Genomic DNA, 15,610 nt, shown 5'->3' with positions numbered 1-15,610 from the left:
TTATTAATAATATAAGTATGTCAATGTCGTAATACATATATACAATTGGCACTCATGTATTATATGTTTTTGCGATATATGGTGCTGGATTAACAACAGGACGGCCTCCGAGGGGCCCGCACATACTTACATCACTAGCGTGATGGGCGGGGGGCACCGCTGCATATGTGCTGAGACGATGCTAGATGTCTTGGCACCCAGAGCCATCCCGTGCTCCCCCTCTCCCCTCACTGCGCCCTACCCCTGAGCTTCAAATGCCAACGGCAGCGGGTGAGTGGAGGGCGGGGATCTTCTACCCCTGTGGGGCCGCACGAACGGAGCGTGCCTGGAGCAGACGCTGAATATGTGAGTTGGGGCTTCTGTGGCATGATCTACATGAGATTTTGGACATTGGACTGTGGTGCCAGCTACCATATATTTTCGACCACCTTGAAGTGTGTAAGCCCTGTACAACTTAAATAGCACAATGGTTACGTCAATAAACTCCGTGAAGGCTGTACTGCACATTTTTATGTCTTTTCGGGGAAGGGCTATAGGAAGCAGCTTTATCTTGTAGGCCGATATTGGGATGATAACGAACTTAATTAATCAATTCTGCCCAGCAATGATGAGAGAAGGTGAAGACAGAGGACCTCATTCAGAGTCGGTCGTAAGCGGCCGCTCGGTCGTACGCATCCGATGCTTCCAAACCACGCATGCGTACGGTTAGTTGTTCGCATGTGCGTACGAGATCTTGCGATCCAAAATGCTGTCGATCGTACGGCTTACGAGCAGGAAGTGGCTTCCGAGAGTTGATTGACATGAAAGGCCGTTTGTGGGTGGTGACGGGGGGGGGGGGGGGGGTGGTCTAAAAATGCAGGCGTTCCTCACCGTTTTCCGGGCGTTTCATGGGCGTACATAAATTTACTGCTACGACCGACGTAGAAGGCCGGAAGTAGTAAAAGGTCACTCTGTGAGCAGGTTAGAGGCCTGGCTGATCGTACAGCTTGAGGTTGGGTATGTGCTCTCTCAAGCCCCAGAGTACAATCGTTACTATCGAATGTGACTGATGTTATGTTTGATGTTTCTAATTTCTGCCACACAGTGCAAGCAGCTAATAATCGTTTGTTGTAGCTAATAACACTGCTAATTGGCTTGTAATTGATTCAGTTGCGTTAGCATTAGAGAATAATAAGAATAAATACATTTCATGGGGATGGCTTATTATATGCGGTTTTTTGTTAATTTTTTATGTAATTTGCACACAACACAAGCGGCCGCAACCATCAGAAGAAAATTAACATACAGCGACTGACAACGACTGACTCGATCGCTAGCTGCTATCACTCGCGAGCTAGAGGAGGTGCATTGTTCATGTACGGGAGTCACTTTGGTTGCGATCGCCCTGCCGTGCGATTGTTTTTTTTCCCTGATTCTCCATCGTTAGGCGTACGACCGAGCGGCCGCTTACGACCGACTCTGAATGAGCTCCAGTGATCTAATGGTAAAATAAATCATATGCATATAGAACAGAATGTTAGACAGAATGTGAATGCCTATATTGTTAAGTGAGGACTGTGCAATCTTAATTCTATAACAAGTACTAAAATGTGACAGATCTTTACAAGAGCCATGCAGAGGTGGGCAATAAGCAGCTCTCCAGCTGTTGTTTAACTACACGTCCCAGCATGCCTTGCAACAGTTTTAGCATGGTCGAATAACAAAACTGTAGCAGGGCATGCTGGGATGTGGAGTTCTACAACAGCTGGAGAGCTGCTTATTGCCCACCCCACCAGGAGCTGAAAAGAGTTATGATATAAGGTCTAAAATAACAGGGAATGAATTGGCAGGATCAGATATAAACAGCATCATGACATCCGCAGAAGAGCGAGACTTTCAGCTCCATCGGAGCCACATAAATGCCTGAATGAGTGGTATTATCAGGGTGAGTGACTGTACTAGTGGTTCCAGTGCTATTGCAAAGTGCAATGCGGATAATGGACAGCCTTGTCTAGTGCCTCTGTCAATAGGAAAGGGAGAGGATAAGTAACCAATAGGAAGGACTCAGGAGGCGGAGTTAGAATGAATCATGCAAATGATGTCTATATACTGAGAGTTAAAACCAAAGCGCCGTATTAAAGTGTAAAGGTAGGGAGTTTTCCGATGAGTGCCCTATTAAAGTGTAAAGGTAGGGAGTTTTCCGATGAGTGCCCTATTAAAGTGTAAAGGTAGGGAGTTTTCCGATGAGTGCCGTATTAAAGTGTAAAGGTAGGGAGTTTTCCGATGAGTGCCCTATTAAAGTGTAAAGGTAGGGAGTTTTCCGATGAGTGCCCTATTAAAGTGTAAAGGTAGGGAGTTTTCCGATGAGTGCCCTATTAAAGTGTAAAGGTAGGGAGTTTTCCGATGAGTGCCCTATTAAAGTGTAAAGGTAGGGAGTTTTCCGATGAGTGCCGTATTAAAGTGTAAAGGTAGGGAGTTTTCCGATGAGTGCCGTATTAAAGTGTAAAGGTAGGGAGTTTTCCGATGAGTGCCGTATTAAAGTGTAAAGGAAGGGAGTTTTCCGATGAGTGCAGTATTAAAGTGTAAAGGTAGGGAGTTTTCCGATGAGTGCCGTATTAAAGTGTAAAGGTAGGGAGTTTTCTTATGAGTGCCGAATTAAAGTGTAAAGGTAGGGAGTTTTCCGATGAGTGCCGTATTAAAGTGTAAAGGTAGGGAGTTTTCTTATGAGTGCCGTATTAAAGTGTAAAGGTAGGGAGTTTTCCGATGAGTGCAGTATTAAAGTGTAAAGGTAGGGAGTTTTCCGATGAGTGCCCTATTAAAGTGTAAAGGTAGGGAGTTTTCCGATGAGTGCCGTATTAAAGTGTAAAGGTAGGGAGTTTTCCGATGAGTGCCGTATTAAAGTGTAAAGGTAGGGAGTTTTCCGATGAGTGCCGTATTAAAGTGTAAAGGTAGGGAGTTTTCCAATGAGTGCCGTATTAAAGTGTAAAGGTAGGGAGCTTTCCGATGAGTGCCGTATTAAAGTGTAAAGGTAGGGAGTTTTCGGATGAGTGCCGTATTAAAGTGTAAAGGTAGTGAGTTTTCCGATGAGTGCCGTATTAAAGTGTAAAAGGTAGGGAGTTTTCCGATGAGTGCCATATTAAAGTGTAAATGTAGTGAGTTTTCCGATGAGTGCCGTATTAAAGTGTAAAAGGTAGTGAGTTTTCCGATGAGTGCCGTATTAAAGTGTAAAAGGTAGGGAGTTTTCCGATGAGTGCCGTATTAAAGTGTAAAGGTAGTGAGTTTTCCGATGAGTGCCGTATTAAAGTGTAAAGGTAGGGAGTTTTCCGATGAGTGCCGTATTAAAGTGTAAAGGTAGGGAGTAGTCCGTTATAAGTTTAAATTTAAATTGACTTGCCCCAGGAGCCCCCACAAACCTTGATTCAGCCCTGGCGACATAATTCCATATTTAATACTGATTTGCCGTCACGCAGTGTGCCATGAAGCTCAATCAGCCCTTTCTCCCACCCCAACATCAAGAATATGTATTTTTGCACGTCAGAATTTAAACGCGCAGGCCTTTACATTATACTCGGCCTGTCACAACACCAGGGTGTGTTTAATGCACCAGAGTGGGGTGGGAGGGGGGCGGCTGGTAAAGAATAAAAGAGATTGCAAATCGCTTCCTGTCATTTCAACAAAACAAGTTGGGTTATGTGAGAAGCATGAAGGGTTATTTTTTTTCTTTTTACTGGTTATAATTTTCTGCAAGGACATAATGGAGGCGGTTCATCTCTTGAATATTATACAAGAAGGAAAAAGAGCTGTTTATGAGGTTTCAGTCAGTGCAGGAAGTGGCGTTTAGTGTCTGTAATGGGTTCTCCCAGCATGCACTGCGCCTAATGACGACCACAATGAGGTAATACAGTGGGTTATTGGTCTATTATAGGAGAGCACGGAAAAAGCATATCAAGAGGTAGCAACTGCATCCAGACATAGGGCCTGATTCAGAGCCGGACGCTATTTGCGCTCGCTTGTCAAGAAAATAGGGGTGGCTATTCAAATGAACCGTTCGCTGTTTGCGGTCTGTTCACGCCTCTAGGTCTGAACGAGCGTACAAAACTTGCGGTAGTTTTTTGGGAAACTACGCCCCCTGGCCGCTCGCATCCTACGTCATGTCCGCTATTTATTAGATTAATCGAGTACATCGACCAGCGTATGAACTGCTCGCTATTCTTGTGGTTGGTTTTTGCTACCACAATCTTGCGAGCAGTTCTGGCTAAAAAAGAACCCAGTGACGTGGTCAATGACGCTGAAGTTTTAATTATGCACACCCATAAAACGCCCGTTTTGACCTTTAAGCACGCCTGCGTTCTGATTTCCACTCCCCGTTTTCAAGCACCTTCCCCTGTTACCACCCACATACGCCTCATTCTGTCACTCAAAATAGCAGGCACTCGCTATTTTGCGAGCACACGATTTTCGGCCGCACTGACTGGTTCGCGCATGCGTATTACAATCCGTACGCATGCGCAGTTGGGCAAACATCGCTCGGAGCGAACGAGCAGCCACTTGCGTCCGGCTCTGAATCAGGCCCATAATGTCCTCATGATTGGTTGCTATGGGTTATTACAACACATTCCACTATATATATATATATATATATATATATATATATATATATATATATATATATATATATATAGTGTAAGTATTGCTCTACATTTTAAAAATAATGAATTTTTTTTTTAAGAGAAACTTGCGGGTGAAAGGATAATGGTGCATACACACGTAGTGATATAAATGAGCGATTTTAACAATTGCGATATCGTTCAAATCAGTCGTTTAAATGGTCCCTACTAACTCACCATCGACCAGCAATGCGCGGCCAAGTATGGACGATAGCGATATCATCCATCGGCCGTGCATGCAGGTCAACTTGCTCGATATCGAGCAGATTACTATAGGGACCCGCGATCCGTGAGTTGGTGGTGTGCTGGATGATCGATATTGATTATCAAGCAGACAAGGGAGGGTGCAGGACGATCAGTCAGCGATATCGTATCGCTGGCTGATCGTTACGTGTGTATGCACCATTAAGAGTATAAAACTTTTATAGTTCCCTGGACAGTCACAGGTTTTAAAGATTTGTCCCTGAAAATGTCTCTATTTCTCAATATTGGCCAATTGCAAAATAAAATCCCTTCTCCTTTTTTCTTTTTGCAATAGCAGAAGCAACATTAAACCATCTGTTATTATTCTCTGGACTAGTTAGTACGTAAAGACAAGTATTAAAACTGTCAAAAGTATTTTAGAATCAATGATTACATAATATTTGCTCTAACCCATAGGAACCAAGCCGACTGCAGCTGTAATTTTGCTAGTTCGGAAAATGAAATAGATCATGATTGGTTGCTATGGGTTATTACAACACATTCCTGCACATAACTGCATCTTAAAACACCAATCTCTGGCTTACAGTGTAAATTGAATTTTTATATATATATATATATATATATATATATATATATATATATATAATTATTTTTAAATTAGACAAAGCACCATTTCTGCCTGGTTGACAGTTAAGATGACATCAGCAGACGTTCGGTGGCTCTATAGGACTTTTGTGCGGCCACAGCTGAGACAGAGGATGTCAGGAGGCGTGTAACAGGGGGGGCGGAGGAATCACGGAAGCTGTCCTCAATTCATACACATGTTGGGGAGAGTGTACAAATAACACTAATTTCAAACCCTGTTCTGTGTACTTTTGCCGGGATAAGTGAAACACAAACCCCCCCTCCCCAGGAATATTTGTAGAGGACAGTAAACGCTTGTCTTTCCCTCAATGCCAGCTCTATCCTGGGCTCCCCCTGTGTCCCGGTTCTCAGGATTGACCCCTTTTCAGTGTGCAAAAAATTATTGCGCATCGCTGAATTCCACAATGAACATAAATTAACGGGACGAGTTTGGACAGTTTTAGTTTATTTGGTATCTAAAGAGAAGTTAGGGGTGGATTGCATGGCTGACGTGAACTTCAGGTCACATGGGTGTCCCAGTTTTTCATGTCAGAATGAATGCAGCCGAAAACCAATCACACATAAAATTAAATAAATCAAATAGTCTTTAATCTGACAGCTGCCTCGCTTTGAGGGGGCTGGATTTGGATTTTAACCCCAACTCTGAAATAGTTGGGAGATGTTCCCCTCTAGGCAGTGCCACCTGCACCTGCCGCTGGTGTCGTGGCCTTCGAAAGTGTGAAGATTGGAGGTGGCCTGGGGCTTCCAAAGGCACGTGCCCAGGTTGTCTGGCATGCCCATAATGATGTAAATATGGCCCGATTAGCACGCTCTCTCATCCCCCATCTTGCATTGGTGCCCTGCCCTGATTCGGCTCTCCTAACGTTGGGAGGTGTGTTTTTAGTATAGTATAGAAGTATCATGAGAACGTGTATGTGATATTTGTCACATTTATCACTCGGACATGGGCTAGGTAATACGAGTAGAGGCCTCTCACATGGAGGATACATCCTTAAATGGAGTTATCCTTAGTTAAATATTTTCCCTCACCTACAGCGAATGGATCCCAACTGTATGGAAGCCCGGAGGGTCCCAGGCCTCAAGCGCCTGATCTGCAAACATGGTCTATCTTTATTTATCTAGGGTACTGTTTGTGTAGACCATGGATGGGGAACCTCGGACCCAGGGGCCGTTTAAGGCCCGAGGAATCATTTGGTTCAAAGCTGTTTTCTGCTAGCCTCATCTGGCTAGCAGGGTGCCTACAATGGCACCCTGCAGCCAGAATCTATGCTGCCCTAACAGCTCCCCAGAGCATCCTCAGGATGCTCCAGGCATTGCTGTAATCACTGGCGATTGTGGCCCTGTCCCTGTGTGACAACCCATTGAGGGGCGTGGCCTGCCCTGGGCCCACAAATAATGTTATATAGATCAAAATGGCCCTCGGCAGAAAAAAAGGTTCCCCACCCCTGGTGTAAACATTAACATCTCCCTGCGAGACACAGCACCTGAGACACGAGCCCCGCCACACAGCGCAAACTGATTTTTGATGACTTGCCAGAAAGCAAACTCAGGTCACCTCCCACCTGCCATGGACCTTTCACTTTTCCTCAGCCGTCCCTGTTATTCCAGACTGGCACCTCCAGCCCCTTGCGGTACGGCACTTCGCCGTTTCCTACAATTTGCACGGCGTGGCATAAGCACAGACGCTGCCTAATTTGTTTGTAAGCTTCGCTTTCTGGTTTCTAGACTGTTTTTGGCATTACATTACCGACTCTTATCCCATCAGCATTACAAGTCAGCGCGAAGCCAAACGTTCTGCAATTATGTTACACAACCATTAATGTCATAAAATAAGAGTTCCAGCCAGGATCATGGTTTCACTGGAAGTCTTGCCGGATTGTCAGTGATGCAAGATATAATCCCCCCTCCCCGGCAATTACCCATAGTCACATGTACTTTCCTATACGTTACAGTCAATGGATCCTAGACAAGTGCAGACTCGTGGATATCTAGCAATGTGGCCACAAACGCCCCAGTCATGTGCACAACGCAGCTTGGCGAGGTGGTCACCCGTGGGATTGGAGCCATAACATAACAGATAATAACGCTGCTAGTATATTCATTAACGTTTACTTACAAAGGACCAGCATATAATTTTGCACTTTACGACTATAATCATATTGATGGTAATCCATACGTCACTTCTGTAGCACTGACATAGGGTCTCATTTGGAGGTGTACGCTAATAATGCCGCAACTGCAAATTTATACGCAGCGGCTGTGCGAAACTAGGCAACTGTCGCAGCCGCAGGGAATTGTACTAAGGCGCCAGCAGGCGGCTTCGCAAATCCAAACGACTGTGTACAAAGACGCCACATGGGACGCAGATCAGTCAATCATTCTACCTCAGAGTAACCGTATGATCGCGCAGAATGACCGCTGGAACTAAGACGCGTACCGGATCGGAGACGCAGGCAGAGACAAGCCCCGAACAGCGTTTGAGTCGCCACCTCCCCGAGGAAGCCCGCAAAGGGTCCCTGTAAGTCAATTTGCTAATAAATCCTCACGCATGCGCAGTGCGACTCGGACGCACACGCGGACCACCAGTAATCGCTCAAACTGCGCAAACATTGCATTGCGTCCATCTCTGAATCTGGCGCATAGAGTGTAGCGTTGTACAGAGCAGCAGAGGCCATAATATGTAGAGATCATGGTATATGCCTGAGGTCTGAGCATTACTTATAATCCCCTCTGTAGATTATATGTTACAGTCTGGCATGTGGGAGGATGTGAATCGTTCTCCTGCAATGGGGTCATCTGCATTATGATCAGAGGGGGCTGTGGGATCCTAATACAGTACAGTAGCAATGTCCATGCCCAATGTGCTACTGTGTATAAGATGGTCACGGCAACGTCCCATACAGTATAACCAGAAAACATTAAATTCATCTAGAAAACCCCCACAATGCGCCCTGTGACTCCACAGTTACATAATATCGCTACTTTGCCATTATTTTTGTCAAGTTTCCCAGCGCTGTAAAAACGCACCTAAATCGCGCGCCTGCTGCGACTCTTACCTGCTGACGCAGAAATCCCCCCTCCAGTCGCTGCTGCTGCTGCTGCTGTCTCTCCGCTGCTGCTGGGTTCAAGTTGCCGTGTTGAGTTCAGCTCCCCAGCGAGGTGTGGTTCCTGTGAGAATAAGGAAATGCTCTGCAATCCTCTGTTTATGCAGAACAGGAGAAGGTTGCACAGCACTCAGTGTGGACAAAGCAGACAGTGCAGAGCTGCCTGGGGTGGCGGTGATCTGCTTCTGTTCTGCATGCAAATTGCAAACCCTCTCACTGCTGTCTGGGAATCTGGGGGAGGAGAAGGGGGCTCTGACAGAGGGGGGTGACTGACACCCCTAATTGCACATGTCAGACAGTCTCCTTGCCATCAGAACAATGGCTCATTACAGCTTACAGAGGATCAAACACTGATACAGTGGGGGGAATTCAATTCAACGCGCTGTTGAATAGCGACGGGAGGGACCTATTCAATACACCGCGCTGTTTGGGCGCGCTAAGGATTTCTTCTTGCACCCCCCTGGGGATGCGAAGATAAATCCGGCCACAGTGCCGGGTGCGCAGCTGTTTTTCTACATAGCGCGGCGCTAACAGCCGTGCGCCTGGCACTTTGGTCAGAGAATGCCGGTTAAGGGTGTTAAGGCGCGATGACCGCGATAACCGGCATTCTCCAACCACACAGCGCACTGAATTGAATAGCTCCGGGAGCTCGCTCCCGGCGCTATTCAGTTCGCGTTGAATTGATTCGCCCCCATAGTTACAACACTTCCTTTTTCCCCCCCTTTTACAATAAATTGCGCCTCTTTTCCAGAGACAACAAATATGGCGCTGATTCGGACGCAGGGGCAAGACCAGATCTTTGTGGGCCCTATGGCAACATTTTGAAGGGGCCCCTGCCCCAATGCTTCTAGAGAGACACCACTCTACAGCAGATGTTCATTTTATGCCCCATAATAGTGCCCTAGTTCATTTTCTGATTCATAGGAGTGCCCTAGTTCATGATACGCCCCATAGTAGTGCCCTCGTTTATTTTATACTCGCCTACTCTCCCGGAATGGCCCGGGAGACTCCCGCACCCCACCTCTAACCGCCCGCACCCCCCTCCTTCCTCCTCACACATTTATGTAATTAGTTTCAAGCAGTGTATAGATTCTTGTTCAGTAAATACTACTTCAGGACACAAAATGGCTGTCTCAGCAGAAAGACTGGTTCCCGATGAAATTAGTTAAACAAAATTGTTTGACAACACAAAATGGCTGCCACAGAAAGACACCGGTTCTCGGTCAACTGATAGAAAGCATTCCAATGAATATTGTTTCAAGCAGTGAATGTATTCTTATAACTACTGATTCAGAGAACAAAATGGCTGCCTTAGTAAGACTTGTTCCCAGTGAAATACGTTAATGCAGTCTAAAAAAATATAATTTAACAACACAAAATGGCTGCCTCAGAAAGAGACTGGTTAATTGCAAGCATTCTAACAAATGTTGTTTCTTAGCACAGAATGGCAGCCTTTGTGGGTGGTATATAAACTTTAAACGTTACATCATACTTGCCTACTTTTGAAAAAGCATTTCAGGGAAATTATGAAAGCAACACCTATAAGCGTGCGTTAAAGTGGGTTCATACTGCTACATCTTAGAGGCGTGTCATAAAATTGATTTACATCCACATGTAAATGAGCCCCAAAACAATTAGTAAGATCTACTTGTTGATGAAAGCACACTGATACTTTTCACAAAAATGCATATAGCCATAGGGATCATTGTGCCTTATACCCAATGCAGGGAAATTATACTAATGATTACATTTGAATGTACCGTATATACTCGAGTATAAGTCGACCCGAATATAAGCCGAGGTACCTACTTTTACCACAAAAAACTGGGAAAACTTATTGACTCGAGTATAAGCCTAGGGTAGGAATTGTCAACAGCTGGTAGTGCCCCCAGTAGTAATTCCCCCTGGTTGTGCCCCCAGTAGTAATCCCTCCTGGTAGTGCCCCCAGTGGTAATCCCCCCTTTCAGTGCCTCCAGTAGTAATCCCCCCCTGGTAGTGCCCCCAGTGGTAATCCCCCCCTTTTAGTGCCCCCAGTAGTAATCCCCCCCTGGTAGTACCCCCAGTGGTAATCCCCCCTTTTAGTGCCCCCTGTAGTAATCCCCCCCTGGTAGTGCCCCCTGTAGTAATCCCCCCCTGGTAGTTCCCCCAGTGGTAATCCCCCCTTTTAGTGCCCCCTGTAGTAATCACCCCCTGGTAGTGCCCCCTGTAGTAATCGCCCCCTGGTAGTGCCCCCAGTAGTCCCCCTCCCCAGTAGAGAGAGACGTAATAAGAATAAAAAAAATCACTTACCTGAAACTCCCGCTCCTGGTCCCGCCGCAAACAGCTCTTCCGGCCGCTTTGCATGGGAGAGACGTCATTACTCATGACGTCTCTCCCATTACCCGCTGCGGGAGCCGGAAGATGGCTCCTGCAGTGGGAGCAGCAGCAGCCGATGAGAGTCTGACAGACTCTCAGCGGCTGCTGATTACAGCAAACACACAGCTACCGGCTCCGGCGGCTGTGTGTTTGTGCTGTGTAGCGCTGACCGAACTCCGTCTGGTCAGCGCTACACTTCACTCGAGTATAAGCCGAGGGGGTACTTTTTCAGCACAAAAAATGTGCTGAAAAACTCGGCTTATACTCGAGTATATACGGTATATATATATATATTTATTTTTTAACAGCTTCATAATGGGGTTCGGTGCAATCAGGGAGATTTCTAGACTCTTCAGGGAGACAGGGAGATTGTTACTATTTCAGCGAGTCTGCAAGTATGCGTTACATAATGCTATATTTCAAATGAATATTATTATTATAGATTTTTTTAAATCATTATAAGCAGCAATGGCATTAGTTTGGATAATATTCTGTGTATCCACTAAAGGTGCATACACACTAGACGATATGCTCCCTGAGCGATATCGTCTAGTGTGTCCCCGGCAGGCTGTGCTCAATGTCGTTCATGACATTGAGCACAGCCGCTGAACGATATCATTAGCGATATCGTTCAGCGCCGGGCTCTCTCACCCATTCCCTGACATGCAGCAACCTGACGAGGTCGTCAGGTTGGCCTGCATGTCAGCCCGATGAACGAGGATGACGAACGACCCGCGGGAACGCGCGTCGTCGTCATCGTTCATCTTTTTTGTGTTAAAAATGGACGATAAAGTGGACGACTGAACGATAACGATATCGTTATCGTTCAGTCGTCCACTTTAATCGCCCAGTGTGTACGCACCATAAAAGTCCCATCCGGCAGTGTTCCCTTGTCTTTTCCCATAACGTGGTCTGTGAGATACAGGGCCTGTCCTGTGTGAGTCAGACGATGAATCGTTCTTGGTACATGTCCCAACGCGTCGACCTGCAGGGAGCCAAGATATTAGTGAGTGGTTACCTCAGGTCTGGAGAATGTAGAGTAAGCCATCGCTCGGAACCGGAGGAAAGTGAATAGCAATAGCGTGTAATTAACAGACCATAATGACAGACTAGATTGTTATTAAGAAAGTTTATGGGCAAAACAAAACCAAACTCGACTTTTTCCCAACCATACTATAAAATACTCTGGAGAACTAGTGTGTGTCCGACATTTTGTACTAGTACACGTTGTGCAATTTCCCCCTCACTTTACTGAAACCCCTGCTGTCTCCTATATAGTTTTACCAATTACTTTTATATTTAGATTAACTTTAAAATACGGTTCTGGTTTTGGTTATGGGGGAGATGTGCAAAGCCCTGGAGCATAATAAAGTGGAGAGAGATATAGTACTAGCCAACTGTCGCTTTACAGGCTGTGTTTGAAAATGACAGGAGTTGATTGGTTGGTACTTTATCTCTCTCCAAGGGGTAAATTTACTAAGATGGGAGTTCTATTTAAGAAGTGATGTTGCCCATAGCAACCAATCAGATTCTACTTCACATTTATCTAGCACTTTCTAGAAGATAACACCTGGAATCTGATTGGTTGCTGTGGGCAACATCACTTCTTAATAGAACTCCCATCTTAGTAAATTTGGCTTAGCACATCTCCCCCTAAAAGTCAAATCTAGACCCTACAGATATAAACCATGACGGTAGAGTACGTTTAGAAACGCATTTATAGTTGGGCGCAAGTGCAAGTTCTGTCTTTTTTTTGGGGGGGGGCTGCACTTTCTTTTGTCTTAGTGCGCATGTGGGTCTCTTCACGATGCTTGTCTTTTTTACTTCAGGCTAGTTAAGCTGCGTACACACGGTTTAAATGCACGATATGAACGATAACGATATCGTACGTCGTTAAATCGTTCAAACACAAGCGTCCCTCTAACTTTGTCACAGTGAATTCTGGGAAACCTCAGCAGTGTTTGTAATCCAGGCCTTCAAGTAGTTCCCTAGGAAGGGAAAGCATTGTTCTCAGGCAGGCTATTTCGGGATATGGAGAAAAACACGGCACATATTTACTTTTTCTGAGGCTTCTTTTGCCTCTACAGAGACTCTCACGGTCGGAAAGATTCATGAGCTGAGGCTATGAGCAAAAAATAAAATTATTATTCCTCTCTTTGTTTAATTAACTGCACTTACTACAGAATAACTTTTTTCCAGTGAGTCTTTTTGCATGATCCTGTGGTTGATGATATTGTCTTATATAAAACCTAAAAATACCATAAATGAGACATGTAAAAAGGGAGATAAAAAAAAAAAAAATTATCATGGTCATCGGAGATTTTTTGGCTGTTGTGGGGCCCAGTTCCACTGGCATTGCTGTCCTTACATATTTATATAGAAAGACTTTCTATACATTGACTGGGGCTGCTACAAGCAGCAGTTAAACAGCCCATTTGACCACCACCATAGGGATGGCCATCGGTAGGTTACCCAGTGATGGTACAATTGGTGGATGACATTGATGGTATGAAACCATCGGCTGTGATCAATCAATGGTTTCATCCACCGATGGTGATCCCTGTTTTAATACTGGCCGGGCAGCGGGCCAATCAGGGAGTGGGGGCAGGGGCTTTGCGGGATGTGTTGGGAGGCAGAGCTAAGCTCCATGTCCCGGCACATGGAGGGGAAAAAAACAAAACAAAAACATAATTTGGCTCTGTGCCATCGATGTCAGTGAGCCATTGGATCACCACCATTGATGGGGAAAGCATCGACCATCGGTGGTTAACCGTCAATGCTTGTTAATCATAGATGATCGATGGCCATCCCTACACCATCATTGTTCCTGAGTTAGATAAGTCCTTCTCCTATAGGTCTGTGCTAAATAATAATAAAAAACAACAAACACACTCTTAACTCACACCAATATGTCGACAGTTTCTGAATGTTGACAGCCAGAATATCAACATGGACATTAGGTCGACAACCAATATGTTTGACACTCTAAAATGTCAACATAATCATATCGACACCGAGATGTCGACTTACCATTTGTTTTGCTAGCCTAACCCTAGACCTAAAACTAACACAAAAATGTACTGTCGACATTCTGATGTCAGCATGTTAAACCATGTTTTGAACATGCTGACACTTTGAATGTCGGCATTCTGACCGCATCCCGATGAAATACCATGATGCTTGATGACCCCCCTTTCTGCGCATGCACTTTGACAGACCCTCCTCATCGCCAGTTCCCATATCAGCCTCAGCCCTGGGGGTAGTTCCGCCATCTTTCACCTACAAGCAATAATACCCTTGGTGCGATTATCACGACCGCGTTCCTTCGGGAACGCCTCCGTTTGTCCAGCCACCCCTCCTCCCCGCCTACAAAACGGGGCGAGCTGTTGATCAACATCGACAGCCGCCCCGTTTTGTAGCGAGCCCCAGAGCGTGTGAAGTTCTCACTCGCTCCGGGGCTCGCGCGTGTGCACTGGCCGACCATCGACCCGCTTGCGAGCGCTAATTCCCTTTATCCTCAAGATATATGAATAATAAATAAAATGGTTACAAATCTGGCACTGACAAGTTTCCAGACTGCCCACTCCTCAGCTCACAAGAAGATAGGCTACCAGGAAAACGTAATCAGTACAACACAGCTGAGCAGGTGGCGGTCAGCTTATTATTTCTAACTTATTATCAATTATTGGATGTGGATTTAAAATAATATGATGGGCGGAGCCGAGCATACATTGGTGGATTGTGACGTCCCGGGGGTGGGGCAGAGCGGGTGTTACACCAGTTTGCGTAGCGTAACTTAGCGTCATACATTAATTAATAATATATAAATAAATACATGCTTGGAAAGAGAACGCACAGATATGTGTGAATTGAGACCTGTGGGAAACATGTGATGTGACTTGCGTCTGATGTACGCTGAATTCAGGAAGGGTGAATTTATGCTTATGCTGCTCGGACCGTTGTAGACTCAGCGCATACGCAGCTGGTGTGCATCTCGCGATGGGTGCATATATGGGCAGATATATACGTATATTTGCGCCCGTGTGCAGCCTCCGCTTTGGCCCCCGCCTCTCTGTCAGCGCAGTAGTAGATTCTGGCTTAATGCCAGAATCTACTGTGCAAGCGTGGGTCTCCGGGAATATGGTGCCCACGCCTTTTTTTCCCGGGAACATTTTTTTTCTGCGTCGGCCATTTTCCCTGTGATTTTTTTGCCGCTCTGCAGCGCCGGTCCAGCACTGAGAGTGGCCCGTGTGCACCGCACACCCTGCACCCATTATAAATACGCCCCTGTCCGTCTTGGATCGGAACGATATATCGCGCGGATCGTGCAGTGTGTACGCCCGATCTGTCGTTCGCGATAGTCGTTCATCATGACGTCTCATCTGCTGTTCTGTACAGCAGGTGGGATGATGCCGTGACCCACAGTGTCGGTCCGACCCCATGCTGCTAAATGCAGCATGTAACATTATATCGCAACGTTGTACACCAGATCAGCGCGCACAATGTCTCATTACATCACATCGTTCTGTCGCTGGGTGCACACATCGTGTATAGAGTGTACCCAGATTTACTCCCAATAAGTGCAGATAAATCAGAATATTGGATGCACAACAATAAGGATGTATTTATGCTCAGAGTCCCTCCCCCCTTCCATTC

The 15,610-nt window shown here is 45.8% G+C and overlaps 1 protein-coding gene across 2 annotated transcripts in view; it reads right to left on the bottom strand.

Annotated features, from left to right (window-relative positions):
• Positions 1–8,751, bottom strand: part of CDC42SE1 (CDC42 small effector 1) — a 43,923-nt gene extending 35,172 nt beyond the window's left edge. Inside the window, exon 1 of one of the 2 annotated variants that reach the window (XM_088467619.1) lies at positions 8,552–8,751. The gene's annotated coding sequence lies outside the window, so the exon portion shown is untranslated. The remainder of the gene's footprint in view (positions 1–8,551) is intronic. The other variant, XM_088467618.1, reaches the window with a different exon arrangement.
• Positions 8,752–15,610: the final 6,859 nt, after the last annotated feature.

Source organism: Taudactylus pleione, unplaced genomic scaffold (genome assembly GCF_031769625.1).
Source record: "Taudactylus pleione unplaced genomic scaffold, aTauple2 ptg000073l, whole genome shotgun sequence".
Lineage (NCBI taxonomy): Eukaryota > Metazoa > Chordata > Amphibia > Anura > Myobatrachidae > Taudactylus > Taudactylus pleione.
This window is presented reverse-complemented; position numbering and strand designations above follow the sequence as displayed.